Source organism: Taudactylus pleione, unplaced genomic scaffold, assembly GCF_031769625.1.
Source record: "Taudactylus pleione unplaced genomic scaffold, aTauple2 ptg000095l, whole genome shotgun sequence".
NCBI lineage: Eukaryota > Metazoa > Chordata > Amphibia > Anura > Myobatrachidae > Taudactylus > Taudactylus pleione.
Window position 1 is genome coordinate 30,236,838 of NW_028284497.1, and position 25,773 is coordinate 30,262,610.

The following is a 25,773-nucleotide window of genomic DNA, read 5'->3' on the forward strand; positions in this document are numbered from 1 at the left end:
TTGGGGTAAAAAAAAGAAGGGGAACAGTGTTTAAAAATAGGGAAATAGGTTCAGGGGTATTCTGTAAGTATGCGGCAGGTGTTTTCTAGAATAGGCTATTAGCGGCAGGTGCATTTTTGCAGATTTAAAAAAAAAATAGTTTAGGGACTAAAAAATAGGCTAGTACCCATTTTCATGTACCCCAAATTTGATGGGAACACTTTTAAAAATGAAAAAAAAACCTAAGTGCTCTTCTGCATCACTTCTTCAATGTCGGGAAAAAATCACCTGCTGCGGCTATTTAAAAATGCAGAACACATTCTGCAGGGCTAAACGGGGAAACCCACAGTGATCCCCCATGTCTGGACATCATTAGGGGGGAGTCCCAGGATGAATTCCCAAAAATTCCCCTATTTTCCCTGATACTTACCTTTCCGCAGGCTCCTGTTTTCGCCGGCTCCCAATACTTTATCCCCAGAAAAGCTCCGATGTGGAGCGAAAAGTCCAGCACGGACTTTTCGCTCCAATATTGAATACGGGCCATAGACAAATGCATACAGGGCTAGCTGGTGAAGCGGTTAGACTCCCCATACTGCTGCTAACCAGTATCTCCAGGGACCAAGTATTATCCAGGTGCTCTGGCAACATTTTCTAAGCAATTTAAAGCAATGTATATTTTCTATTGCAGCGAAAAGAGTCAATAAAAAATCTTTGTGATTGCTGCATATTGATAATTATATCCAACGATCTTTGATTTACACCTTTGCTTTACCACTTCCATGGAATTACTATTTTGCAATGTATTTGTAATTATGCTTTTTTGGGACTTTATAGTCTGTGAATAGGTTGGGATAATAATGGCCAATCCATTCTGCTGTGTGTGTGGATATAGGGACTGGAAACACATGCTAAATTTGTTTGTTGCAAATACTGTGTTTTGAAAATACTGTATTGCTCATCTCTATCTGGCAGTATTAACAATTACATGACAAAAGCATTTGCTTCCATCTCCTGTAAAACATGGCAGTCATTATTAAATTATGTCCTGATTGCAGGGATTTCCTGAGGATGCAATTTTTTAAAATGGACTTTAATTGTGGAAAGAGTTTAAACGATACAGGCAATTTAGTCCCATCAAGGATATATTAGGAGTCATTATGACTGTATTGTATTATGCCTTAAATAACTTTATATATACACACACATACAGTAATAAGTTTGATGGAATCACATAACTGATAACAGCTTGATTTCCAAGTCACAATACATAGAATGTTACTGTACTTCCTATAGCAATAGTTTAGTTGCTTCAGAGCAGATATAGCCTGTAATAGCCTGCAAGCCGGTGCTGCAGCTGGAATACGTGTAAGTAATATGCCCGTATTTTTAAAGCAGCAAGCATATTAAAGGCTAAGCCATGCTAGTTTAGCCTTTGACATGCTTGTGGCTTTAAAAATATGCGCATACTCGCATGTATTCCCGTAGCGCCGCAGGCTATTACATTTAGCCCATTTACCCAAATTATTGCCCTCATGGATCTAGTTTTCACATGCATGTTAACATACTATGGCATTCACTTCTATGTACAGCTGCCTTCAGAATGGCACAAATACCCTCTGAGGACACATGGGATAATGTCACTGAAAGGAGAACAGAAAGGAATTACTGCTGGCATTTTCCTAACTAGATAAGAAGGAAATCTTAATGAAAATGAATGGTCATCTCGGGCTCAACTTCCTCAGCCAAAGCTTGTTACACCTATTGAGCACTCACATGCTCAGATGAAGTCATTTGTCTTTGCATGGATGTATCCAAGGACTACCAAAATAAGGAAAGTATTTGGGGAAAGAGAAGAGTTGTGGAAACCTGGTTTCCCTTTTATTTTTGGTAGTGCAGCGGGCACAGTCTATTGCCAGTATGTATGGTCTATTTAGGTGGATAGACTGGGCATAATGCCCATTGTGCATAGCCCTATTTAAGATGAATGATTGCCCAGTGCTTGGCCTAATGCCCTAGTTAGTGGTGGGCAGTAGAAGGGAATCGGGCCTAATCCCTTAATGACAGAAATCCTATTTAATGGGGATGTAGTATGGCCTACTGCCTACAGTATGGCAGAGCAACAAGGCCTAATTTTCAATGGTGACCAAACAGGGCCTAATGCACTCATGTATCACATGCCTAGTGCCCAAATGTATATGCACCATTGGCTTCGTGTCTGATGATAATGAGCTGTGTGTCTAGCACTTGATTATAATGTATAAAGTCAGGGTCCAAGACCATCTACCTTTTTGGGTATCCAGATGGTCTCTTCCAGAGGATTTTGAAGTTGGTCTCTCATTGGCTTCATTTAAGTGATCTGTGATTAGCTCACCTGCAGCACTGTTCCCAAAATGCTGGCTACTAAATGGCAGAGCTTGAATATTTGCAGATTCAAGCTCACCAAAGGGAATCTGGACTGGTAACTCATGGGATGAAGATTGAGCAATGGAAGCATCTCAGCCATGGTATCAGGTTATGGCCTAGGATCGGTCGTTACTCACCTCAGTGCCGGCTTCCCTTGACCTCTTGGGCGGTCAGATGCCAGGTGCGGCGGTGAGTGACACATTGAGGATTATTTCTGGGGTCTGCTAGGGCATCCATGTGTTGCTCCGTGATTTGGTTCCTGCGGTTACCATCATGGACGCAGCCATGACAGTCTACATTACCTAATTAGCCCTTTACCCAATGGTAGCATTGATTGCTGTTAGCTGACACCATCCTCCAATGGATTGCTACCTTAGGGTATTTAGCCAGGCTCCGGGCAACAGGATATTGCCTGAACAACTTCGCTACTTCCAGTGATTACTTGCTGTTGCAGTGTTCTAGATTCCTCGTTCCTTCCTACTAGTGATATATACCTAGTGTTATTCACCATCATATTGTCACAACTCTCGGGTAGATAATGAATGCAACCCGTATTTAGGGATTGGCGTGACCTATTTCTGAGGCGCAGAGTCTAATGTGCTGGCAGTATTCACCAGGGACCCTCGCAAAAAGGTATGGACTTGACTGTGTCTAATACACAGGTCACAGCCCTCAGAATAGGTTCCCTTATACAGGTGCTGGTGTACTCTGGGATCAGACGAAATCGGAGTCATGGACAAAGCCAAGGTCAGGAACAGGTAACAAGGAAATCACAGGAATGCTGGAGTAAGGTAATGGAGCCTATACTCTGGCACAGGAGTGCTCCCAGGGACTTCCTTATATAGGCAGGGCTTGAATAGGGTGCTTTCTGTGATGTCACCAAGAAGTGTGTGTGTGTCTCTTTAAATACTGTCAGGTCGGTGTGCGCTCCCGCTGGGAGCTGCAGCCGCCTGTACCATGCCACCAGGGGGAGGAAGTACTACACAGCAGCGGGCGCCGGCTGGACCTGGTAAATGTGTGCTGGAGTCCGGCGTGCTATGACATTACCCCCTCCACTAGGGGTGGGCACCGAACACCCCACAAATGGCTTGCCAGGAAAACTTTTGATGGAATTTCTGAAGAAGTTGGGGTGCGTGAATGTCTGAAGCCTTGACCCAACAATGTTCCTCAGGACCATACCCCGTCCAGTCTACCAAGAACTGAACAGATCCCTTAGAGATCCTGGAGTCCAAGATCTGCTTCCTTCATATTCTGCCTGATGGTCCACAGAAATTGCAGAGGGAGGATTACAGGGTGCTGAAAATCAATTAAGCACTGAGAAGTTTTAGGAGGGAAACATGAAATACATTGGGTATCTTCAGACTACCAGGAAGTTTCAGACGGAATGCCACTGGATTAGTCACCTGAAGAATCTGGAAGGGGCCGATGTATCTGGGAGCGAACTTCATCGTGGGAACTCTTAATCTCAGGTGCTTGTTTGACAGCCAGACTTTATCACCGGACCTCAACACCGAGACCTTCCTTCTCTTCCTAGCTGCAAACACTTTATACCTTGACGAGGCTTTGCACAGATTCTTCTTTACCTCCTTCCAGATTTTAAAGAACTGGTTTACTGTACCACGCACAGCTGGAAGTGACATTGATTGAAGACCTGGTAACTCTGGTAACATAGGTTGCAAACCGTATATAGTAAAAAATGGAGAGTGCCCTGACGCCTCATGATACAGATTATTGTGGGCAATTTCAGTCGATGGTAACAGAGAGATCCAGTCATCCAGATTTGCAGAAACATACATCCGAATGAACTTCTACAAATCCTGGTTTATTCGCTCTGTCTGACCATTGCTCTGGGGATGGTAGGCTGTAGAAAAGCTCAGATTGATGTCAAAGCACATGCATAATGCTCTCCAGGATCTAGAAGTAAACTGTACCTCTTGGTCAGAAACAATGTCTTTAGGAAATCCGTGCAACCTAAAAGTTTCTCTAATAAATACTTCGCCAACTTCGGTGCTGAAGATAGACCTTTTAGAGAAACAAAGTGGGTGGTCTTGGAGAACCTATCCACCACCACCAGGACAGTGTTGAACCCTTGGCATGAAGGTAGTTCCATCACAAAGTCCATAGAGATGTAAGTCCAAGGACACTCAGGCACTGATAGTGGCAACAGAGGACTTGATGGAGAGTGTGGTGGAACCTTGTGCTGAGCACAAATATGACAAGCTTTTCCCAGGCAGATTATTTGGTAACTAAGGTTTTATACATGATAAATAAGCCATGTTTGGTATTGTACTGATGCGTACTCTCTCAACAGTATTCCGGTAACATCAATGTAGAGATCGCAACATGCATTCTCAACTTATGGACCGCAGAGACTTCAAGCAACCAAATATACATTATATGACCAACTGTTATGATTTGCATGAGGCGGGAAACCAGAGACCACCAGTTGTTAGAGGCTGGACTGTGTCTATTTGAACTAACCTGTTAGATGCCTTGTAACATATGCCCTCTCCTTTAGGACCAATGGTATTAGCAACAAACTTCTCTATTGTGTTGTCCATCTCTGGGGGGGTATAAATATGTGTGCTCTGACCCTGGGTTTCTAGTCTTCGTACTGAATGCTGATTGACGAGGGGTTTCTTGCTGATGCCTACATCTGGTCCAGAGCCCTGCGTATATATAACTGTACTTGGGTCTGTATAATTCCTTTGCGCTAAAATGTACTTATAACCAGCGTGTAACTGACTAATACTTTGTGCTTTGGAACCACAGGTTCTAGGTCTGGAGTCTATATTTACTGTATAACTGCATAGGCAAAATAGCGTCATCCTTAGAGGTTTATAGGCAGGATATCAAAAGGTATAGGCAGGGGTGTATAGAGGTTTAAAGGCAGTATCGTTAGTTGGGGGCTCGTAGTGAAGTCACTTACCCACTCACATGGCACATACGGTTATCGATATCTCACCAACGGGTGGAGTGGCCACATGCAGGGTTTACCTGCAACCGCTCGGTGCTGAGAAATCGCTACCCATTTTCGTGTAAGCCAGGGATGCTGACTAGAATCCAGGGACAAGAGAGGAAAAAGTTTGTTTTGCTTTGTTGATAGAACCTAACATTTAAAGAGGTGCCGCAGTATTGAATACGCGGCTGAGTTGCAGTTTTGCGCACAGTAAAGACGCACTTTTGTGTACGCAGCGAAAGGTTGTCATACGGTTGCGTGGTAGTCGCATTATTGTGTATGCGACTGGTCGCACAATAGTGTATACATACTTCCGGTTGTGCTGCCACATGTTTAAACAAAGCCATTGAGTTTACATTATCAATTGTTCCCAAATATCTGGGTTAACGTGTATTTTTCTGCGCAGGAAAAAAGTGTGTAACTGTGAGTGTTTGTTTAGGGTGTAACACGGGACCTAAATGTTAAGAGTATCGTAGGACCCTTAAGTGCTAGGCCCAGGAGTTGGCAGCTTACCGTTTACTTTACACAAAGCAGGTGTATGGTTTGTTATTTTTGTTAGGGTTCGGCCCCCAGTGTGATTATAGCGTTCAGTAATCAATGTGTGTGATCTGTTAGGCTTATTTGAACACTATAATTGAACCACATAATCTTGGCTAGATTGTGATTGTGAGCTGGTGGGAGAGTGGACAAAATCAACTGGAACACAAAGGGTACTTTGCTGCCCCCTAGCAGTTGAAAGGTAGTCAAAAAGGGATTGCTGAGCGGAAGCGGCCTTTACTTCCATAGGTGAGTGGAAGCGTCTAGAAGTCCTCCATAAGGTTTGTGAATATGCCTTTTTTCAAAGACATTCGCAGGTAAGTGAAAATATCTTAATTGTCTTTCACCAGTTTAAATCTTTATTGAAAAACGTAGGAGTTGTCTCAGAATGGGAGCCACGCAAACAATAAAGATGTTAGACAATGATGTGCTGCTAATGGAAGGGCCGCTTGGATTGGCCCGTCGTATTATACACACTAAGTACGGTACTTATGTAATAAGGTTTTGTGATGTATGGTTTAAAATGACGATGAAGAGTGTTAGACCGTTTCCCAGAATTGGTAGTTTTGATAAAGATGTATTAGATAATGTCCGGGATCACATCAGTCTGATGCACTCCCGAGAGAAAAAGGTCAAATATTATGAATGTTTAAAGTTGTGGCAGCATGAAGGGGATGCGTGCCTTAAAAATGTGCAAGCGACGCAGACTAGCGTTGTGAGTGCATTGCCAGAGAATACATCCGCGACGCTGATTTGCAATGCGGGCGAGCCACAAAATGGCGCGCACGTGCAGCAAGGTAGCATTGCGGAAGGTGTTGCCAGCAGTTCACGCGCACCACCCCCACCTTATGTGGATGGAGGTGCAAGTACAGTTATCAAAAATACCCATAAAAATGTAACAAGCAATTTGTACCCTCTCTTAAGCAACTATAAAGAAAATGTTCATGATGGTGAATGATGAGCCTATTGTAATGTCTGCCATTTCCCATGCTGTACAAATGATAGATGCTACGCCACGACAATCACGAGTGGTGCCGCCATCTCCATCGGTAACAGCAAGGGAAGTGCTAACACCCTCTGCACACGTAGAGGAAGTTGTTAATACCATACGTAGCAGCAACAGATTAAACCCCCAGCCAGGTAACAAGGTCAAAGGTAGCAGCACTACCGGTCTGCATCCCATTCGGACAATAACTGTTCCGAATGGAAATGCAGATGCGAACGGTGTAGTGCCCACGAGAGAAGTGGTAATGCATTGTCCTTGGACAAGAGCAGAACTAAATTCCATCATAAATGATTTCCCCAATCCCAAAAAGGAACTAGCCAAATGTCAGAGATTTTTGAGGAATTTGGGTAGTTCTCATGAGCCAACTAATAAAGATTGGCGTGTGGTGTTAAGGGCCTGTCTACCACGCAATACCGACGTGACAAAATTTATCACGGATTGTGTATTGGATGGTGACGTTCCCTTAACAGACCAAGTAAACCAAGAGAACATTTCTCGCATTGTAACTCAACTGGGTATATATTTTCCGGTAGTAGTTAACTGGAACAAAATTTTCACCATAAAGCAAAAGGAGAGTGAATCTGCAGAAGAGTATTGTGACCGGGCTCTGCAGGCTATCACCCAGTACACTGGGATAGAAGATATTAAAGATAGCACTCACCACAGGGGAATGCTAGTCACGATACTCATGGACGGTCTTAAGGAAAACTTAAAGACTCGGATTCAGACCTCACAACCTGGCTGGAGGGGAGTCACAATAGATACACTCATAGAATCTGCACCACAGAACATGATAGGAACATCTCAAAGAAGAGATAGACCCAGAGCGAAAAACTAATGGCTGTCAGTATTCAAGCTCCTGAAGGAATGACGGTAACATCACAGCCAACAGACACACTTGCATCTACACACACACCTACACCTGAACAGTTATATGCCCTCACTAATCCCACGCAACAGCAAACACAGCTCTATTCTACTAACCCTACACAACCACAGGTCCCACACTACTCACAAACTTCATATCCCCCACAATACCCTTATCCTCCATATCCCTACCCATATCCACCACCTTTTCCCCCTGCTCAAACCTCACAACAACCCGTGTCTTCATCCGATCCACAAATATGTTTTAATTGTAACCAGCCAGGACATTTAATTAAAAACTGCAGAGTAAAAAGGGTAGAACCCCCAAACCAGAGAGTACCTGGATATCCCTATAAGGGATATGCACAGAGAACAGCAAATGTCCAGCAGGCACCGGCTCCAATTGTGGCCGTTAATGCTTTATTGGAGAATGGTAGCCAACGCTAGGGGTCAGGTCATACCTGTAGTCTACAGATAGTCAGGTTAACGGGAAGTACTAGGGAAGAACCGGTCATGATGGTTGATGTAGCTGGTACTGAATATCCTTTTCTTGTAGATACATAGGTGACCAGGTCAGTGATAAAATCTCCTGTTAATTTACAGGTGACCAACGAGACAGTACCAACAATGGGTGTAACAGGTAAAGTGGAACATTATCCTTTAACAAAGTTCACAGAGGTTACTATTGGGCCGTTGCATACCAGGCATCCTTTTCTCTTGGCTGCTGCGGCTCCTACTAACCTGCTGGGCAGAGACTTGTTATGTAAGATGGGATGTGTTATATATTGCACCCCTGATGGTGTATTTTTAGATATCCCCGAGAGAGTTGCGCACGAGGTGCGGGATATGTTGGACACTCCCCAAAGGATAATGTATCACTCTACCAGTTTAAATGAAAATCCATCCCAGATAGATCAAATGTTGTCCCAAATTCCAGATTCCCTTTGGACTAAGGATGAACAGGACACTGGGTTAATGGCAAACGTAAGCCCCGTAATGGAAAATTTGAAAAGCGGTAGGCAAGCTCCAAAAGTTCCCCAGTACCCACTAAAACAGGAGGTAGAATTAGGGGTTTTTCCAATAATTGAACAGTTATTGCAACAGGGAATTTTAGCCCGTACCGCTAGTGTAGCCAACAGTCCCATCTTTCCGGTGAAAAAGAGTGGTGGGAGGGGTTATAGGCTGGTACAAGACCTTAGAGGTGTTAATAAGGTCGTAGAGAGCCAATTCCCCGTAGTGCCAAATCCAGCTGTCATCCTGATGTAGATCCCACCAAATGCAACCCATTTCACTGTCATTGACCTCTGTTCTGCTTTCTTCTCTGTGCCTCTCCACCCTGACTCAGTATCTATTCGCATTTACATACAGAGGTGTGCAATATGCATGGACACGGTTGCCCCAAGGTTTCATAGACAGCCCCAGTATCTTTTCCCAGGCATTTTACGACTGTTTACAATCTTTTCAACCTGCCAATAGATCTGTTCTAATTCAATATGTAGACGATTTATTGCTGTGTTCTGATTCGTTTATGTTTGAATGATACTAAACTTTTGTTGCTTCATCTCTCGCATACAGGACACAAGGTGGCTAAGGACACACTACAGTCGTGCCAATCCAGAGTAAAATATTTGGGACACTGCCTAACCCAGGGGTTAAGACATCTCACAAATGATAGAATCCAGGCCATACAGAACATGAAACTGCCGCAGAATCAACAGCAAATTCGTACCTTCTTGGGAATGTGTGGATACTGTAGAATGTGGATCCCAGGTTTTTCTATTTTGGCCTTGCCTTTACAGGACTTAATCTCTTCCTCAAAGCCCGATCGTGTCATACACACACAGGAATCAGAGCAGGCTTTCCTTAATCTTAAGGATAGTCTGACAAAAGCACCTGTATTGGGAATACCTGATTATGAAAAACCTTTTGATTTGTATTGTACGGAAGCCGATGGTTGTGCTGCAGGTGTCCTTACACAAAAACATGGTGATGCCAGTAGGCCTGTAGCATACTACAGTGCCCAATTGGACACTGTGGCGAGATCACTCCCCACCTGTTTGAGAAGTGTAGCAGCTACCGCTCTATTGGTGAGTAAAAGTGAGGACGTAGTATTGGGTCATGATATTATCGTATACACTCCCCATGCTGTATCTGCTCTGCTGAACTCTGCTCAAACCAGACACGTCTCTTCGGCTAGGTTTACCAAATGGGAACTAGCTCTAATCGCACCTGCAAACATCACTGTTAAACGTTGCAGCACGCTGAATCCAGCAATGTATTTACCATATGTACAACATGATGTACAAAGGGTGGAAGGAGACGAGTTGCTGGCGGGGGGTGAGTTCAGCGGACATAATGATATACACGATTGTATGGAATATCTGAGTCAGACCTTTACTGCTAGACCTGACATACACGACGCACCTTTAGAGAATGTAGATGTGACTTTTTACATGGATGGGAGTTGTCATAGACAAACAGATACAGGTGAATTATGTACAGGTTATGCTGTTGTAAATGACACAGACATCATAGAAGCTAAACCTCTTGGTCCTCCTCACTCAGCCCAGGTGGCAGAGTTAGTAGCACTAACTTGAGTGTGTAAACTGGCAGCAGGCAAAGCTGTTAACATTTACACTGACTCGAGGTACGCATTCAGGGTGGTGCACGATTTCGGGGCTGTATGGCGTCTGAGAAATTTTATGACAGCAGCAGGCACACCAGTTGCACATTCCCGACACATAAGACATCTTTTAGAAGCAATCCAACTGCCCAAAGCGGTGGCAGTAATCAAGTGTAAAGCCCATACATGTGAGGATGACCCAGTGTCACTGGGCAACAACAGAGCCGATGAAGCTGCAAAATGGGCAGCAGGGTTAAAAATGTTTTCTCCCACTGAAAAAATTATGTCTTTCCAAACAATTGATATGCTGAAATTAATTGAGATGCAAAATTTGTGTTCAATTCAGGAAAAGTCCATTTGGAAGTCCAAGGGATGTGGGCAAGAGTCCTCCGGGCTCTGGAGGGACGGACAAGGTAATCCAGTAGCCCCCAAGGCATATTACCCCAGCCTGGCTGAGGCAGCACACAGTCTGACTCATCTGAGAAAGCAAGGTATGTGCAAGTTGGTGAGAGCATACTGGTGCGCACCAGGTTTTTCTTCACAAGCAGAAAAGATAGCAATGTCCTGTCTGACCTGCTTGAGGAAGAACATAGGGAAAGCGATCCCTACCGAACCATCCCACATTCCACCGACTTATGGACCTTTCCAGGTGAGACAAATTGATTTCATCCAGTTACCACCCTGTAGGAATCTTAAGTATGTATTAGTGTGCACTGATGTATTTTCTAATTGGGTTGAGGCCTACCCAGGGGCCACTAATACTGCTGCATTTACTGCCAAGAAAATAGTTCAGGAATTTGTATGCAGGTACGGTATCCCTAAAATCATTGAGAGTGACAGGGGTACTCATTTCACAGGTGATGTTTTTCAAAATATGTGTAAGCTGATGGGTATTAATAGTCGACTTCACACCCCCTACCGACTGCAAGCCAGTGCCAATGTAGAGAGGATGAACGGGACTATCAAAAATAAGTTGAGTAAAATCATGGCAGAGACTGGACTAGGATGGCCAAAAGCGTTACCTTTGGACCTACATAGTATAAGGACCACTCCTAGACCCCCTCTAAATCTGTCCCCATTTGAAATACTGTTCGGTAGACAACCTTATTTGATTATAAGTCCACAAGAAGACTTGAAGGGTAACAACGAGGTAACTGTAAAGTATCTTATATCAATGAGTAAGCAGTTAAAGCAACAGCAGCAGAAACTGAAATTGTTGTCCAATGATATGCCTGAAACTAACTGTCATGATGTTGAACCAGGAGAATATGTTATGATCAGAAATTTCTTGCGTTCAGGTTGTTTGACTGATCGGTGGGAAGGTCCATACCAGGTGCTGCTGAAAAGTACTACATCTTGAAGGTGGCTGAGAGAGAAACCTGAGTCCATTCCACTCACTGCAAAAAGGTCAATCAACCGGTCGAGAAACAAGTCGGAGACAAGGCTGATAGCGTGGACCTGTCACTCGCGAACTTGTTCCAGGAGGATTGAAAAGGTCGTAGTGAGATACCTGAACTAAAAGAAATCTGCAGGTCTTGTTGTGGCAATGGACGGGTCTGCTGCGTTCATTTTCATGTTCTCTTTTAGAGTGTTCACCATCCTGGTCGGTTTGGGAATGTCCAGTTTCTGTGAAGGGGGACCGATTGTGGAGAGGGGAGTTGATGGCAGTGCTGATGGAGTGGAGTCAGAAGGAGTGCAATGCCAATCAGGGGAGTGTCTGACCAATCTTAGTACTGTTATTGTTAAGAGAGCTGTCATTCCGGATACTCGGGGACGGTGTGGAGGTTTATCATCTGAAGATTCCTGTATTTGTGAGCTTTGTGGGTCCCTAGTTGATGAGAACTGTATCCAACGGTGCCAGCCTAAATATAACACATACTGGGGTGGGTATCCTTTAGAGGATTATCATAGCATGGTAGGCAAAGTGTTAAATCAAACTGATTGCTGGGTGTGTTCACATGTGCCACAGGGACAGTATAATGTAGGGTTGGTGCCATTTCCGCTGAATATCACGGAAATTTTAGAATTACAAAAAGGTAAAACATTGGATGGAAAATTCCTCTCATCCAAACCACCTCATTTCAAACTCTATCAATCCCAAGTAGATAGATCACTTTTGTGTTTAAACATAACCAACCCCAATAAACCCGGGAGTTGGGAATAATCAGATCATGACCTTCTCACAAAGAGCTGATAATGAGTCCATAAACCATGACCTGTTACACTCAATTAAATCTAGTGGGAGACATTTTTGGTACCGGTATACATTGAGTTCCACCAAAGAAATTATTGGTAAGGTGCCAGATGGTTATTGTGCTAAAATAATACAGCCAGAGACTTGCATGTACCAGATGGAAGACCCAGAAATAGGATTGTTTGCAAGGGAAATGTGCTTAATGATAATAATGCATACCATTCCTTATGTTCTCCCTGATAATGTAAATATTATATGTGGAAGAAAAGCGTATAAGGGGCTCTCCCCGAGTTCCGAAGGTTTGTGTTACCTGGGAAGAGTAGTCCCAGAAGATATGACCCTCACACATGTTGAAATGCTTGGTATACATAAAAACACACCGTCACCATATCTTCACACACAATATGAACACAGAGGCAAACGAAATATGATACCTGGTGATGTGCACAAAGCCACTCAGTTAATTAGTGAGACAACTGGCTTTCAAGTTTTAGTCGCATTGGATCCCACCAGGATCGCTCGGGGTACATTAAACTTTAGATATATTCAGGAACTTGCTAAATTGATAGATAATATCACCGAGATGTACGATGACACTTTCAGGTATACAGGGAGAGAATTGCAAGCGTACAAGAAAGAACTGGTGCTACACAGGCTAGTGTTAAATTATTTAACTGCTGTTACTGGAGGGTACTGCGTAACTTTGGCCACCCAATTTGGAGTAAATTGTTGCACCTATGTCACCAATGATACCAGCGACCCCAAGGAGGTGATAGACCGGAAGATGGATGAAATTCTGCAGCTAAAATGGGAATTTCATAATGCTTCAGTTGCTGAAGTAGGGGAGAAGATAGAAGGATGGGTTTCATGGCTGAACCCAGTGAAATGGTTCTCAGGTCTAGGGGAATGGGTCCAGGAAATGATCGCCAGCATAGGCAAATTCTTAATCCTTATACTGATTGTCATCATAATAATTGGCATATGTGTCCGGTGTGTTCCTATTGTGTTGAAGTGTGGAAAATGTAAAAATAGAGTAAAACGAAAGAACGAAATTATGATGGTGGTCAGTATGAATACTGAGGTAAATACAGAACTGCATTACAACCCTGAACTAGGAAATACCATCATTTAATGTATTATATTTAGACATGCATAGAATGTATTATTGAAATGTTATTTTCTTTAAAAAAAACACCTCAGATAGTGTAAAGTCTCAAATTTCCCCTTCAAGACTGCCTTTATAGGACTGGTGTATCCCCACACCTTTCACATGATCTTCCAAGATCTGCGGTGTGCGTATAATAGTAGTTTTATGTCCCCACTCAGACACACATTGTTGATGGATTAAGAACCACCTTTTGCCATCCCATAATAACACTAAATAGTATATAAATGTAAGCCTAAAGATTATATTTTAAAATCAGATTGTGATAGCATGTTGTTCGCTATCAAAGGGTGGACTGTCGAAGCTGAATTAGGTAATCACCAAATTAAACTGATCAAAAAACAATGACCATCTGGACTGATGATAATTTAGGCAGTGAGCTGCCTTTAGGTACGTCAAATTGTTATGATCAGTATTGTCGAAGCTGGATTATTGGCTGAGACAAGATCAGTTTAAAATTGAATCGCAGCGACGCCATCTTGTGACTGGCCGCAAGACGCCATCTTGGAAATGAAATCGGAAGACGCCATTTTGCGAATAGCCGCCCAAGCGCCATTTTAGATAAACTCACACTTTAGTACATGTGGCGAAATTATTATTAGCATCATGCGATTGCAGCTTTCACCATTTCCCATACACACATTAATACGCACAATTGCGCTGTTAACTAGTCGCATAGTAGCGAATGCATAAGATCCTGTATAAAAACGCTGAATATTAGCTTCATGCACACACATCTGCCCTAAGTTAACTAGCATCATTAAATCGAACCTCGCATATTCACACATTACATATTCACATACAAGGTTCCATAAGCTTTAAGGTATAAGATTCAAGTATGCTCATTTATTGGAATTGCTGTGAAATAAAGATTATTTGGTAACTAAGGTTATATACGTGATAAATAAGCCATGTTTGGTATTGTACTGATGCGTACTCTCTCAACAGTATTCCGGTAACATCGATGTAGAGATCGCAACATGCATTCTCAACTTATGGACCGCAGAGACTTCAAGCAACCAAATATACATTATATGACCAACTGTTATGATTTGCATGAGGCGGGAAACCAGAGACCACCAGTTGTTAGAGGCTGGACTGTGTCTATTTGAACTAACCTGTTAGATGCCTTGTAACATATGCCCTCTCCTTTAGGACCAATGGTATTAGCAACAAACTTCTCTATTGTGTTGTCCATCTCTGGGGGGGTATAAATATGTGTGCTCTGACCCTGGGTTTCTAGTCTTCGTGCTGAAAGCTGATTGACGAGGGGTTTCTTGCTGATGCCTACATCTGGTCCAGAGCCCTGCGTATATATAACTGTACTTGGGTCTGTATAATTCCTTTGCGCTAAATTGTACTTATAACCAGTGTGTAACTGACTGTACTTTTACTTGAATAATGCTTTGTGCTTTGGAACCACAGGTTCTAGGTCTGGAGTCTTTATTTACTGTATAACTGCATACGCAAAATAGCGTCATCCTTAGTGGTTTATAGGCAGGATACCAGAAGGTATAGGCAGGGGTGTATAGAGGTTCAAAGGCAGTATCGTTAGTATAGACTGTCACTGGAAATTTCACTCCCACTAATAACTACTCCCCAACAGCATAATTCTTCTCCTGGGCCAAGAATTTATGGGAGTAGAACCCACAAGAATTCCACTTGCCTTTTTCATCTCTTTGTGATAGCACTGCTCCAACTCCAACAATGGAAGCATCCACTTCCAGAAAAAAAGGTTGGTAACAATTTGGTTGCCTTAGAATGGGTGCTGAAAGAAAACATTGTTTTAGCAGAGCAAAAGCTTTTTTTGCCTCAGAAGGCCAAACTCGAGTGTCCTGACCCTTCTTGGTAAGAGCAGTTATAGGAGCAGCGATGGATGAGTAGTTCCTGATGAATTGACAATAGAAATTACAAAAACCCAGGAAGCGTTGTGTTGCTTTTAACCCAACTGAATGAGGCCAGTTGACAATGGCAGAAAGCTTCTTTGTATCCATCCAAAGGCAAGACCCCGACATGATGTATCCCATAAATGTCAATTCATTCTCTTTGAAGGAGCATTTCTCAAGTTTGCAGAGAAGCTGGTTGGCCCTGAGTCATGACAACACTTTACATACATGTTGGCGATGGCTCACAATATCTTCAGAGAACATCAAGATGTCTTCAAGGTATACCACTATGTACTTGTATGACAGGTCCCGGAAGATGTGATTCATATATTTTTGTAAAACAGCTGGGGCGTTGCTTAAACCAAAAGGCATGAATAAGTATTCGTAGTGGCCCTCACGAGTATTAAAGGCCATCTTCCGTTCACCTCCTGACCAGATTCTTATTAAATTATAAACCCCATGAAGGTCCAGCTTGGTTAAAATCTTTACTCCTTTTATCCGATCAAAGAGCTCAGAGGTGGAGAAAACTGGTCCTTGATGGTAATGGCATTTAGACCCTGGTAATCAATGCATGGTCACAAACCTCCATCCTTCTTCTTAACAAGAAATAGACCCCCTCCAGCAGGGGTATTTGGATTCCCTGATAAGACCACGTTCCAGATTCTGTCACTACCTGGGACTCGGGAAGCGAGAGAGGAAAAATTCTTCCACGAGGAGGCACTTTCTCAGATAACAAATCTATGACACAATTCCATTCCCTGTGGGCAGGAAGTGTCTCTGTGGCCTTTTTACTGAATACATCTCTGAAGGACTGGTATGGAGCTGGAAGCTGATCTTGCGGAGAGATGACTGAACTCCGAATAACACAGTGTGGAGGTCTGACAGATGACAGACAGGACCCACAGCACTGAGAACCCCACTACAGTACTTGAGGTTCTTTCCAGCCCAAAACAGGAGCATGGTTGCGGAGCCAAGGTAGACCCAAGTTGACCGGACTCTCGGCTGATGGGAATATATAGAACGCTATCAATTCCCAATGGAGAGCGCCCACTTGCATGGAATCTCTGTCTTCTGAGAGTGGATGGTAGCTGTAGGAGTTTATTCTAGTCCATTCCAATGATACAAAGGGGGTTTTGTAGCAGCACTCTTGAAATTCCTAGTTCTTGGACCTTCTCAGCAGAAATCAAGTTGTCCTCGGCACCCGAGGCCTTAACGACTTCAGAGGTATTTCCATGGACCAGAGTTACATTGATGGAAAACTGAGAAGCAATATTGTCTTTTGGGGTGTGTTAGAATGCACCTAATCTGACCACCCCATGATCAATTAGGCCTTCTCATTTCCCGGATGTCTCGGACAGCCAGAGAGAAGGTGACCTGGATCACCACAATACAAGCAGAGTTTATTCTTGAACCTCCTCAGAAGAGATTTTCCAATCTGCATGGGCTCTTCTGGAGGTTCAACTGGTGCCGTGAAACGTGGAGCAAGCTTGAAATTGAAATGATGAGACTGTTCCTTTTCTCGTGCTCTCTCTCTGTGGCGAAGATCCACCCGGATACACAAGGAGATTAAATCAACCAAGGAAGTTGGCAATTCCCTGGATGCGAATACATCTGTGATTTGATCCGACAGTATTTGCATAAATGCTGCGACCAAGGCTTCGTTGTTCCACCCTAACTCCAAAGCAAGGGTTAAAAACTGTACTGCATACTGTCCTGCAAATTGGTTGCCTTGCTTCAACTGCAGGATTGCTGACACTGCAGAGGATACCTGCCCGGGCTCATCCAGAAAGCTGCTAGAAACTCAGCGCTATTGTTGACCAGAGAATCATTCCTTTCCCATAGCGGAGAAGCCCAAGACAATGCCTGACAGGACAGTAGTGAGATCACATAAGCCACTTTGTCCCTTCAGAAGAGAAACTTGCTGCCTGGACCTCGAACTGGATCGAACACTAGTTCAGAAATCCTCTGGAGCCTTTAGGATCCCAATAATATTTCAAGGGATTCTGAATTTGTAATGGTGCATAAGCACCTGCAGTTTGTATTGTCACCATGGGAGGTGGAGCTGATTGTACCAGAGGTGATTGAGCAACACCAACTAATTGCATTAGCATTTGCAAACCTGCATAATCTAAGCCTGGTCTTGTTCTTGTTTCTCAACTCTGGTGAGGAGGTTCTCAAGTAAATCATGTGGTGAAAGATTACCAGCAGCATCCATGTTTTTGTTGGAGGCCAGAGTATTCCGTCCCAACTCTCAGCTCAGGTAGATAATGGATGCAACCCATATTTAGGGATTGGCATGACCAATTTCTGAGGCACGGAGTCTAATGTGCCGGTGGTACTCACCAGGGACCCTCGCAAGAAGGTTTGGACCTGGCTGCATTCAACACACAGATTGCGGCCCTCAGAATATGTAATGTAGAAGACTTTCAGCATAGTCAACAGGCTGGGTAAAAACCAACCGGACAAGACGGTACTAGGTAGCAGACGTATGCAGGTCACTGAGTATAGCCAAGGTCAGAACCGGAGTAAGGTAATGGAGCCTATACTCTGGCATAGGAATGCTCCCATTTGTCTTCCAGGCAGGGCTTGAATAGGGCACCTTCTGTGATGTCACCAAGAAGTGTGTGTGTCTCTTTAAATACTGTCAGGTTGGTGCGCGCTCCCTCAGGGAGCTGCAGCCGCCAGTACCATGCTGCCTGGGAGAGGAAGTACTACACAGCAGTGGGTGCAAGGGACTCCCCATCCACTGTCCTGCCATAGACCAGCGCCGCCAGACCCAGTAAGTGCGTGCCGGTGTCCAGCACGCTGTGACACGTGTGTACTCAGTACAACATTTGTGTACTGACTCCTAGTGCCATTCTCCTGTACCAATCATGTGTATGGAACACCAGCATGATTGGTACTGACTCCTAGTGCCATTCTCCTGTTCCAGTCCTGTGTCTGGATTACCAGCGCTTTCCCTGTGTGTGTGCTCTTCCATTCTTACTTGTGCCGGATACCTGACCAAAGGGCCACGACCTGCTTGTTGGGTGCAGCTTAAACTCAAATCCCGATTGGAGGGGTCACTGGTGAACATCTCCCAGCAGGTTAGACTCCACGCCTTTGCTCAGGTCTAGCCAACATCCGGTACTTGTAGATGGGGAGAAGTCATATATCCAGGTCCCTTGTCTCTGGTTCTTTCCTCAACCTTAGACCCCGACTTCTAAACACCCTTTGGAAGATCTTCAGAGCCAAACGTGACACATGGCTTCTTCTCTATCAATGCTCCAGGAAAGTGTCCCTTGCTGAGTGCAGTTCATTCCCTCCTGCACTGGTTGCCACTCCTTGGTCCAAGACTGGTAACTCGTGGGATGAAGATTGAGCGATGGCAACATTTCAGTCATGGCTTCTTCTCTAGCAATGCTCTAGGTAAGTGTCCTTTGCTGAGTACAGTTCTTTCACTCCAGCACTGGGTGCCACTCCTTGATCCCAATGCTTGTTGTCCCTTATTGGTGGCAATGGGAGCTGAGAATGAGAGGCATGCGCAGCACCATCCAGCTTTCTCTGCATATGTTAGCGACAGACATTTTACAGAATTATACATAAGCTACAGTATATCTACATATATGACTCATTGCGTTTCATTCTCTTAGGCCCTCATCAGGGGATCCAATTTATTTAAGGTAAATTATTTTATTCAATTACTTCTATACATATATTGTTTATATATTATTTATACCAATTTCCTGCACTGTTCATCTTTTCCCTTAGTTATTGTAATTGCAAATGGCAATACTTCTGTGAACAAGCAGCATAGGAATTTGGTCATAGAAACTGCCTGAATTATTTTCATTTATGCCCCTTGGTGTGAAAAACATGGGACAGGGGCTGGTGAGGCCATGCAGACATATGGCAATAGCTCATGAATGGCGTATTCATGCAAAAAGTGTTCCCTGCTGCGTATAAAACAGATGTATATGCGTCTATTTGGAGGCAAATGACTTGCGGGTGCTCAATTGACTGAGTGCATCTAAATCCCTCTCAAATATGCTAATATTGTAGAAATATTGCTGCAGCTACTTATTTGCAGAATTACAGAGAATTGAGTGATCAGGTCACATCAATAGAGCATGTCACTGGTAGATTTGTTATGGTGTACTTCAGAAAAATGATGTGTGCATTAGGTATTACCAGGATGTGAATCTTTATGTCCAAATAGGCCCTTTAGCAACCAATTGTGCAGTTGAGCGGGCTGAGGAAAAATCCACCAGGTATCCAGACCTTGCAAATTTGTCCCAAGGAGTGTCACAAAATCCAATCAAGATCCAATATGATAATAGGAATCCAGAAGTGCATGATCAACGCATTTCACTAGGCTATAATCATAAAGATTCACATACTGGTAATACCTTGCTGCCTAAGTTAGATCCTTTATGGACACAGAGGAGAGAGTCCTAATTTAAACAACAGCCATTTTGGTAGTTCTCCTGTGACCAAAGCGTTTCACCCACGGTGAAACTTTGTCAGGAAATAGTGGAGTCACATTCTAATACACTATATATGTGACACAAGTACGTAAGGTCTAACTATATTAATGATACTCAACAGGCAAATCAGGTACTTCCTGCTGCTCTGGTATGTGGGCTGTTGGCCCTAGGGTCCAGGGTGTCACTTGCCATCTTGCAGGTGGTCTCTCCGGGTCTGGTTGTTATATGTCAGCATCCGGCTGTGCTGCTTACGGGAGGCTGCAGTTCTGTTTTGGAACTCTGGACCCCACCATCTTCCTGAAGTTCAAAATCAGCAGCTCTGGAGTTCTACTTGTCACGTGACAGCTGCAACCTATAGGAGTTGCTTTTAGGAAAGGCAGTCTATTTAAATTCGTTGCTTCTACAGCACAGTGTTAGATCCTTGTCCGTCACTTTCTGTCACGATATCCTTAATTCCCAGCTCCTATTCAGTTTCTTTGGGTTCTACATTCTGGTTGCTGTGGAACTTCCTGAGTTCTCATCTTTCCAGGATCATTCTATTGCTTCTCCAGCTCTTTGACCATATTGTATTCCTGTCCCCTAGTAGTTCTCCCTGTTGCTTCCTATGTGCAGCAGAATATATCTCATGCTTTTGTGGTGTATTCCAGTCTTCTGTGGGTTCCTCCACAGCATCTCCATGTATACCAGTGCTCTCTCCTTGTGCTGATGCTCTAATCAGTAGACCTATATCTACGCATCTTTGTGGACAGAGCTGGTACCATACCTTCCGGATTGACACCAAATATTACCTGCTAGTTAGTTAAATCTGGTAAACATGGAATGCACCATCTAAACTTGCACCTGTTCTATGCTAGGTGCAGATTTTGTGTCAGAGTATGGCCTACAATGTGAGTGATTAAACATCTGAATTTACAACCATTTCTGTGACATGCCTGCGTAACTCCCGTAACATGCCTACAAGACGGTTCATCTCCTAGGGGTAAAGTTTCTAAGGACCATGTTTGGCCAAGTTTGCATTCCCATGCGATTTTCCACTGTACTTGCAAATCAGAGTTTTACTAAATGTAAACCCGCGCAAAAACACTATCCCACACAGAAATAGATGGCAAAACATGCAAACAGAAGTCATTAGATTACCAATCCACCAGTACTTTCCATAGACAGGAATACAACTCCTGGATTTTCTAAGAATCGTGTTTCAAAACACGATAGAACACAGAGGAAACATTGAGCAGAATAGAAGAATCATATAGATGACCTATTCAGCAGCATGTTCTCACAAAGCATTGCACAGATCAGTATGATCTGTGCAGACTTTTGTGTGTTGTAGTGTAATTAAATGATTAAAATCAGAGAAAAAAACAATGTGGGGTCCCCTCCAAATCAGTAACCAGTACCAGATCTTTCAGCCTGGCCTGGTCTGATCCTGAAAAATAAGGGGGGAAACAGGCACGTGCCACCACTAGATTGGGGCAATGCCCACAAGAGGGGGAGGGCTGGAAGGAGTGGTGGGGGGGATCTGTTTTAAGTGTCCCCCGAAGGTTTAATCTGGTCCTGATCGGACCTCTGTCTTTCGCCTTTTTACCCAGATGTACGTTGACTGATTTTGCATCTTAATTTGTGTCAGGATTCACGTGGGGTTTCCCCTATATGATCATACTTGCAAGAAACAATACTTTGATTAAGGTGAATTAGTAAGATTTATTGTCATACAGGGTAGTGTGCAATATTTAAGCAAGCAGATAAACAACAGGTAACAATGTTCACATAGGCAGTTCTGAGTATCTGGTATGCAATTAAAATGATAATACAGTCCAGGATAATGCAGGGAATAGAAACAGAATTTAGGATGAAGAGGACAAATGCTGGATGAAATATATGAATACACAAAGTCCTGGTTGCTAATGAAATGTCCAGAATGTACTGATAAGTGCAGGCAGGGGTGTAGGGAGGGCGGTTCCACTGGAGCGCGAGCTCCAGGCACCTTACTTACCAGAGGGCGCTCTAAAGTCAGACTCCGGAGCAGCTGTCAAGTAGCTGACAGCCTGTGCCAGATCTGCACCAGCAGCACCAGCAGCTCCTGTCCTGCCTTCCTGCTCTAGAGCCCCAATTATCAAGGATCGCTTTTGCAATGTGATCAGGGCATGCCAGTAACGCCCCTGATCGCATTGCAAAATGCGATTCTATCTGCTGGATGTATTATCCGGGACATGCAGGGAGACAGGCTCCGAAAGGAGCTCAACCCTGCGATGTCTCAGGAGGGCAGTCGGGGCTGCTGCGCATGCACAGTCCCGTGGACTGCACATGAGTGGCTCTCACTGCCGGCGAAGGGTTCCGTGAGATCCCTCCGCTGGCTAATTATGCAGTAAGTTGCCATAAACTACAGCGGCTAACACTACCTCCAGATTCGCATTCCCGATATCGATACATTTGACAGCATCGCATCCCTCATAGAAACCTATGGGGGAGGCAGCTGCCAGCAGCAATGGAGGGATCGCAGCAGGTATCGGAGGCATTGTATTATAATTACAATAATTACTAATAATTATTATTAACACTGATACTTTTTACACTTTACATTCACAAGCTTAACTCCCCGCCTAGTTGTCTGCCTCCAGTCCTCTGCTGCCTACCAGCACACCTCCATGCCTTTCTTCCTGCCCCATCCAGTTCTGCCTACTCGCCCTCCTCCTCCCCCGCTTCCAGTCCTTGCCCGCCTATAGTCCTTATCTGTCTACCAGCGCACTTCCTCACCCGTCTCCTTGCCCCCATCCAGTCCTCTCCTGCCTACCAGCACACCTCCTCACTGACTCTGCGCCTGACTCCAGTCTTCTCCTGCCTACCTGCCCGCTCACCTCACCTGCCTCCAGTTCACTCCCATCTACCCACTTGCCTCCTCACCTGTCTCTAGTCCTCTCCCACCTCCAGTCCTCTCCCTTCTACTACCATGCTTCCTCACCCACCTCCTCTCCTCATCCACCTACTCACCTGCCTCCCTGTCTGCCCCCAGTCCTTGCCCGACTCTCCACCTGTGACTGTCATTACTTCTGGACAAGTGCCCTCTGCAGCTGCTGCTGGCAGTGGACTGCATAAACATACATCCCCTCCGTGCCTTTATTTTATCTATAGTGTGCCCTGACATCAGGAGAGCAATTGGTAGGTTTGAGCTCCTGTTTTGGCAAATGTGGCCCACGACCAGTTTAGCAAACTGCCATAGCATCACGCAGGGGCCAGGATCTAGAGACAGGAAGCACAATAAATACTAGCTGGAGAGTGCAGACACTGAGGCAGTCTTGACTTGGCGAACTGGCATCAGGGAACTTGTGTGGCTGGTCTAAATAGGAAGTTCAGGTGCAGCTCACAACTGCTGTATCAACTAATTACTCAGTTGCAGATAGTCAGACCAGAGTGCTGAAGCACCAGGGTAGAGAGCGACACCCCAGGCAGGAAAGAGAAACTGCACTTTGCTTATAATGTGAAAACGGGTGCTTTCACAGCCTTTCATATTTTTTTAGTTTCAATGAAATGTATGAAAGGGCTTTTGAAGAAGATCTTGCAAAAATGTACTCCATGCCCTAAAATTCACATCAAATCCACATTCTGATTGCATTTCCTATACCTATAATGGGTAATGCAATCAGCCCTGAATGTACTAAGTTCAAATTGTGATTTTTTTTTCATACCAAACACTTCTAAATAACGCCATCTTCAGATGCCATTATTATTAGAGGCTTTGGTCCATTTCCCCTACTCCTGCTCTACCCTTCCTGAATGCTAACAGACAGAGCAGAACCTGGAGCCTGCTACTGTACTCAGCCTGTTTATCTAATAGACCAGAGGCTGCATACAGAAAGTTATAATAGAATATAAATAAAACAAAACTGACCTCCATTCAGGGATTGGTGAACAGTGGACTGCTGTTGTGACCCAATCAGCTGAGGTGCAGTGAAACTCCCGGCCGGCACCTCAGCTGATCACACAGATCACCTGATCGAGTTACTGAAGCCGATCAGAATGAAGATAAGTTGTATTTATTTTCTGTTATAACCTGTGTCGGGTAGGTAAACTGGATGCTGGCTTGTTAACAAGCTGGAGAGGTAATTCACCGGGACGGAATGGGATTGAAATGCCGGCGGCTGTTTAGGGTGGTGCCTAACACTAAGTCCCCCCCGGGGGTGCCTAAACCTTACCCCCCCTCCCCCGCACCCTAAACCTAACCGTCCTGGGGGGTGCCTAACCCTAACCTCCCCCCAGCGGCACCTATCCCTAACTCCCCCTTCCCTTAGCCTAACCCTAACCCTCCCCGTGAAGTGCCTAAGCCTAAGTCCCCCCCCCGAGGTTGCCTAAACCTAACCCCTCCTCCCCCGCACCCTAAACCTAACCCTCACAGGGGTTGCCTAACCCTAACCTCCCCCCCAGCAGCGCCTAACCCTAACCCCCCTTCCCCAGCATAACCCTAACCCTACCCAGGAAGTGCCTGCCTAAGTCCCCCCTCGGGTTGCCTAAACCTAACCCCCCTTCCCGTGGCTAAGTGCTAGGAATGGCTGGACTCACCTCGATCGGTTCGGTGTCCTTCGGCACTCCGGTGTCGGGATGAAGATAGGTGTTTGTATTTCGACGGTAATCTTCTGTCCCTTGCCGGTCTTCTGGTGTCGGGATATAGACCGCTTTGTCGAAAACCTGAATATTAGTACATTCCTGCAATTTTTTGTAATATTGCAATGTGAATGTGGGCGAATTTTTCTCTCACAAACGCATCTGAAATGCCGATTGTGATAAACAGGCCCCATAGTGTACTAGATACTTAGGAATAATATTTTTGTTGCAAAGGAACTGGTATAAAGTTGCAGATTAACCTGTATATTTTAAGAAAAAGTTGCATGGTGTGGCTAAAAGGTATGTTTTAATAAAAATGATCAAAGATTGTGCACTGTTCAATAAAAAATCTCTCTTATTGCTCTGTTTTATACCGACCAGAATAGAGCTGAACCTGCGAGCCGAGACGTAATGGGTGGTATTCTTTTACACCACTGCTGTGATACTGCACATGTGGAAGATGATATACTGATTGGGAATACTAACCTCTTTCTTGATTACTGCCTGAGACAAGTCTTCATAGCTTAGTGTAAAATTTATGTTTCAACATCTCAGTGAATATGAAAAATCAAAGTACTACTGAAGAAGAGACAATAAAAATGTTACACAGTGCACACACGGAGGTGTATGATTTATGCTTTCCATAGTAAGAAAAAAAACAGGGTTCTTACCACACACAGCAGATCATCTGCTTTATGTCAGAAGATTAAAATATTTACTTTATATCCCATCATAGACTGTGATCAGCCCTCTTTATATTTATAACAGTGATCACAATGTTAATCCTCAGGGAATGTTCTGTAAATGCATGTACAACAGGTTTTATGTTTTATTTCTGTAGAACTTTTGCCTTAAAAAAAAAAAAAAAAAAGTTTTTTTTATATATATATACATATATATATATATATATATATATATATATATATATGTATGTATATATATATATATATATATAAATAGATATATAGTATTAACAGTGGCACTCTTCATCAGGAAGGTTGTAATAAACCAAAACCGTTGAATTATACTTGAAGGTCGCTGTGACCATTCTTTATTAGTCTGAGAGTGCCGCCATTAATACTACATATTTTC